At 35.0% G+C, this 5,911-nt stretch overlaps 1 pseudogene; it reads left to right on the top strand.

Annotated features, from left to right (window-relative positions):
- Nucleotides 1-1,642: 1,642 nt before the first annotated feature.
- On the top strand, nucleotides 1,643-4,505 carry LOC102601475 (LRR receptor-like serine/threonine-protein kinase FLS2; annotated as a pseudogene).
- The last annotated feature ends 1,406 nt before the right edge of the window (nucleotides 4,506-5,911 follow it).

The raw sequence follows: 5,911 nt of genomic DNA, 5'->3' as shown, positions 1-5,911 counted from the left end.
TTTGTCTTTTCTTTTAGGAAAAAATAAATTTCAAATAAGGTAAAAAAATTCAGTGCAAAACACTAACACTGGGTTTAGTCAAACACGTACACCTTGATCTCTAGCTCCGCCCTATTTTGTAGTGATTTATATTTTTTGGGGGACTAATACATAATTTAGTGAATTTAATATTGTTACAAATAAATTTAGTAGTGACCACCAGTGGGATTATCCCTGGAATTTTGTGATGTTGATAAATAAGAGGGAAAATAGTCTATAAAGTGTAAGAAATAGTTTCGTTATATATTAAAATATACACGTTATGAGACTAACGAAAAACGTTTGGAATATTATATAAAACGAAATTTTTTCTTCCACTAAGCCTATTTTAGTTACTTACTAGAATAGTGACTTATTTTGGTCACTTTTATCTTTTGTGGTTTATTTAGGTTCCGAACTTGTATTTTTGACACTAATCAAAAAAATAACTCCATGAGGAGTTGATTCAAGATTCTATAAATTACTTTCTCACAAACATTTTCAAATAAAAGTGAACTTACTAACCGATCATTTTTGTTGAAGATAGATGGCCGAAGATTTAGCCAAAAAAATAGATGAACCAAATTAAAGTAAAGAAAGAAGGTGATTATGAATCACGTTAAGACATCCAGTAAAAAAATTGATTTAACCATTCAAACGTAACCCTCTCATAATATGGAAGATGGATGTAATAATGATACGTAAAACTAGGGGTGTTCACGGGTCGGTTTGGATCGGTTATTGGTTAAAATCAAAATCAAACCAACTTAATCGGTTTTAAAATTATCAAAACCAAACCAAACCAAATATAGTATATATTTATCGATTTGGTTGTTATCGGTTTTGCTTCGGTTTGGGTTGGTTATTCGGTTATTAACCATAGACAAAAATAAAAGAAACAATCCATTCAAAACGTGAATAAAGTGACAACAATTCATTTAAAATGAAAATAGTTAGAATGACTGACATTACATGAACTTTCAATCATTGAATTTACTATGAATAAAGCTTCAAAATTCATTATTTTGACCTAGAAGAAAGAGACACTGATATTTTCAATCTTATAAAGAATTGTCATAGACACACTCATATACATAAAACCAATAAGATAAATATCCTCACCCTGAACATTTTCTCTTTCATAAGTAAATTATAAATAAATTTTGATGAAAAATACATATAAGATCTTTAAAATTGTTTATAAAAATAATATATGATATATGTATAATAATAAAATATATGTATATAAGTTGTCGGTTTGGTTTGGTTATTTCTTCGGTTTTTTCCGAACAAAACCATAACCAACTCATATACTATTGGTTTTTTAAAATCTATAACCAAACCACACCTAACCCAAATAAAAACCAGTTTATTTAATCGGTTTGGTTCAATTTTTCTATTTGGATCGGTTTTTATCCAAACCATGAACACCCCTACGTAAAACAAAACATGTGGATTTACAATATTTTTTCCTTTTCACTTTATAAGAAAAAATTATGACTACATTAATAATAGTGCAATCCAATTTGGACCTAGTCAAATAAATATGTGCCTATATATTTGCATACCTTTATTGCTTACTTAGGAAGTCTTTGAAGCTAAAGATGGGGTAATGCAATTGTGCTCACTCTCGTCTTTTTCTGTCTTGAAGTTTCTTCATCCATATTACCTCATCACTCTCACAAACATCAAATTCAAACCATTTCCCTTCTAAAATTCAAGAAGTCCTTTACTATAGATCCCTCAGCCTCTTATTTTTGTCAAGACTTCGGTAAGAAGTTTTATCCAAAAACGAGTTCATGGAACATGAGCAGAGATTGCTGCTCATGGGATGGAGTTGTATGCGATGACATGACTGGACATGTCATTGAGCTTGACCTCGGCTGCAGCGGTCTTGTTGGGACCATTGATTCCAATAGCAGCCTATTCCAACTCTCTCATCTCCAAAGGCTTGATCTTTCTTTAAATAACTTCTCCAATTCTCACATCTCCCCTGAATTTGGCAGGTTTTCGAGCTTGACACATCTTGATCTTTCAGGCTCCTATTTTTCAGGTCAAATTCCTTTTGAAATCTCTTATCTTTCCAAGTTACACTCTTTTCGTCTCTCCACAAATATTGGGTTTGTTGGCCTCCCCTCATATTTTGGGCCCATACAAAGACTCGCGGCCCATGATTTTAAATTGCTCCTTCAGAATTTGACCCAATTAAGAGAACTTGATTTTAGTTTCATAAACATCTCTTCAACCATTCCTCCGAATTTTTCTTCTCATTTCACAACTCTGAGTCTGGGATTAACAGGATTGTATGGGATAATACCTGAGCGTATTTTTCACCTTCCCAACTTGAAAAAACTTGACTTATCCAGCAGTTATGAGCTCAGTGGTTATTTTCCAAAGACCAAATGGAACAACAACACATCTCTTAGGAAATTAGAACTCAGTGGCGTGAATTTTTCTGATAATATACCTGAGTCTCTTGGCTATCATCTAACTTCGCTGAATTATTTTTCTCTTTCGCATTGCAAGCTTTGGGGGCCTATTCCTAAATCTCTTTCCAATCTCACTCACATAGAGTATTTGTACCTTGATGGTAACTTGTTGAATGGAACAATACCATTAGGGATGTTCTCCCTTCTATCACTAATTTATTTAGAATTGAGTCATAACCACTTTTCTGGTCAGCTTGAGGATTTCAAGTCAAATTCACTATTCTATATTGGTTTAAGCAATAATCAGCTGGAAGGCCATCTTCCAAAGTCAATTCAAAACCTTGTGAACCTGACAACTCTTGATCTTTCATCGAATAATTTTAGTGGCAATGTGGATGTCAGCCTCTTTTCAAACCTCAAACAACTTTCGTATCTTATTCTTTCATCGAATAATTTTAGTGGCAATGTGGATTTCAGCCTCTTTTCAAACCTCAAACAGCTTTCATATCTTATTCTTTCTTCCAATAATTTTATTGGAAATGTAGATGTCAGCCTTTTTTCAGACCTCAAACAGCTTTCATATCTTAGTCTTTCACAAAATCATTCCTCATTGACCAATGAAAACAAAGTTAAGGTTACTTTGCCAGGATCTCTTTATACGTTACAATTGGCTGCATGTGAAGTGAAAGAATTGGAGTTTCTAAAATCCACAAATCATCTTGTTTTCTTGGATCTGTCAAATAATAAGCTTCAAGGAAGAATCCCAGATTGGGCATGGTCTAAATGGATGTTTTCATTGCAATATCTAGATCTATCCTACAACATGTTGACAAGTGTTGATTCAATTCCTCTTCAATCACTAGATACTATTGATTTACGGTCCAATTTGCTTCAAGGTTCACTACCTGTTCCACCAAATTCCACAATATTCTTCTTAATATCCCAAAATAATCTCACTGGAGAAATTCCTGCATCTATTTGCAATTTGATGTCACTCCAAATTTTGGATTTGGCGAGAAACAATTGAGAAATTCCACAATGTTTGGGAAATATGACTCCCCTCCGGGTTTTGGATATGCGCCACAACAATCTTTCTGGGAATATTCCACCAACTTTCAGTAATGAAAGTATATTGAGCAGCCTCAACTTGCATGGCAATAATCTAGAGGGGAAAATTCCCCGATCTTTGGTCAGTTGCAAAGACTTGCAGCTTCTTGATTTAGGCAATAATAACCTCAACGACACATTCCCTGTGTGGTTGGGAGCTCTTCCAGATCTGCTCATTTTAAGCTTGAGATCAAACAAATTGCATGGACCAATCAGAACATCAAGTTGGAGTGAGAACATGTTTCCTAAGCTTCGAATCATAGATCTTTCCTACAATGCCTTCTCGGGAAACTTACCTTCGAGTTTGTTTCAACATCTTAAAACCATGAGGACAATTGATCCATCAAGGGAAGCAGCAAGACATGGTGGAAATACATATTACCAAGATTCTATTATAGTTGCAATCAAGGGATCTGAGCGTGAAATTGTCAGAATCTTGTATTTGTACACCGTTATCGATCTTTCAAGTAATAAATTTAGAGGGCAAATTCCAAGTATTATGGGGCATCTCAATGCAGTTCACATATTGAATTTATCTCATAATGCATTGCAAGGTGATATACCGACATTATTCGGAGATTTATCTTCACTTGAATCATTGGACTTGTCAGGAAACAAACTTTCGGGAGAGATACCACAACAACTGGCTTTTCTTACTTCTCTTGCATTCTTAAATCTCTCCCACAATCATCTCCAAGGATGCATTCCTCAAGGACCTCAGTTTTACACTTATGAGAACAATTCATATGAAGGCAATGATGGATTACGTGGATTTCCTATTTCAAAAGGCTGTGGCGATACTCATCGTCTCTAAAGAATCCACGCCCTTTTTTTAGCGTTTAGGGCCGGGCGTCATGAAACAAGAATTCAGAATTTTCTAAGTGTTTCGTGTGTATCAATTCATGAATTTTTGGAAATATGACTGATCGAATATTTTTGCCCAAATATTTATTGAAATCATCTGTAATGACCTAGTGAACGATACCTATTGTCTCAACAGGATTCACGCCACTTTTTAAGTGTTTAAAGGTCACGAAATAGGAATTTAGGATTTTCTCAGTTTTTTGTGTGTATTAGTCTAAGAATTTTTGCAAATATGACTAACCGGATCTTTTTGACCCAATTTTTTGTGACCATACATAATGACTTAGTGAACGATAGACATAGCCTCCATAGGATCCATGCCACTTGTTTTAGCGTTTAGGGTTCACGAAACATGAATTTGTTGTTTTCTCAATTTTACATATATATAATTCCATGGTTTTTTGGAAATATGACTGACCGTATTGTCACACCCCGAAATAGGGGGAGTAACTGACACTCGATACCCTATAAGATCGAGCTACCCACTAAAACATACTAGTTAACCAAACTGTGAGACAAAAATATTGGGCAACACAACCTCTAAAAAGTGAAACCTGGACCCTGAAGGTCATGACCTGAATGAGAATAAACCATACAAACAATGGTAGACAAGCCAAAAAAAATAAAGATGTATTATCTAACCGACGAGGCCACAACCGAAGACATACCTACTTACACACACATATATATACATGCCAAGACTATGGGTTGGAGATTGAAACATACAAAAGAAAACCCAGAATTTGTGTCTACAATAGCCTCTATGAGTAATATAAGCATTTTCGGGACAAGGCCCCGACTATACCCAAACTGTACAACAAAAGTAAACATCCTCTGATAGCCCCAGGATAAGATGAAGCTTACCAACTCACAGTTGAGCCTGAATCCTAGTGAGTGGGTTGATTAGAGTCACTGTCTGTACCTGCTCGCACGAAACAAAAAGTAGTGTCCCCAGGCAAAGGGATGTCAGTACGAATAAAAATGTACTAGTAAGTAAAGCGAAAAGTAGAATCATAAATATTTACCGTAAAAGGGTAATAGAGATACCACCTGAAACGGAAACTCAAATAATCTCCATGGCTGACATTTGGCTCCCTACTATTTAAATATGCATGGTATGCTCGTATAATCGTATGTCATGAATACATATATATAGATGCAAATGCATGATATACCCAACCAAATTCTAGCTATATATGGTGGTGCTTCCCGGTAGCTAACCGACATCATAAACACCAACATGTGGCCATCGGTGTCTCATACGTATAATTATAGGCAATAGACCACATACCTCCCGATTATAGATCGGGAGTAGAATGCATAGCATGTCATGTCATGGATTTATAACACCTATAAGTTACTGTTGTCATGTTGCCAATCTTGGCCCGTTTGTAGTCTTGTTCTCATATCCCCATAATCACTTTCGTATAACATAAAACCATCTCATGATTGTTCTTCCAAATAAGCTTGAAAAGTTAATTCAAATTTTAGAA

The sequence above is a fragment of the Solanum tuberosum genome, unplaced genomic scaffold (genome assembly GCF_000226075.1).
Source record: "Solanum tuberosum cultivar DM 1-3 516 R44 unplaced genomic scaffold, SolTub_3.0 scf00078, whole genome shotgun sequence".
NCBI classification, from domain to species: domain Eukaryota; kingdom Viridiplantae; phylum Streptophyta; class Magnoliopsida; order Solanales; family Solanaceae; genus Solanum; species Solanum tuberosum.
Note: the sequence above shows the minus strand (reverse complement) of the source record. Positions and strands in the feature narration are given on the sequence as shown.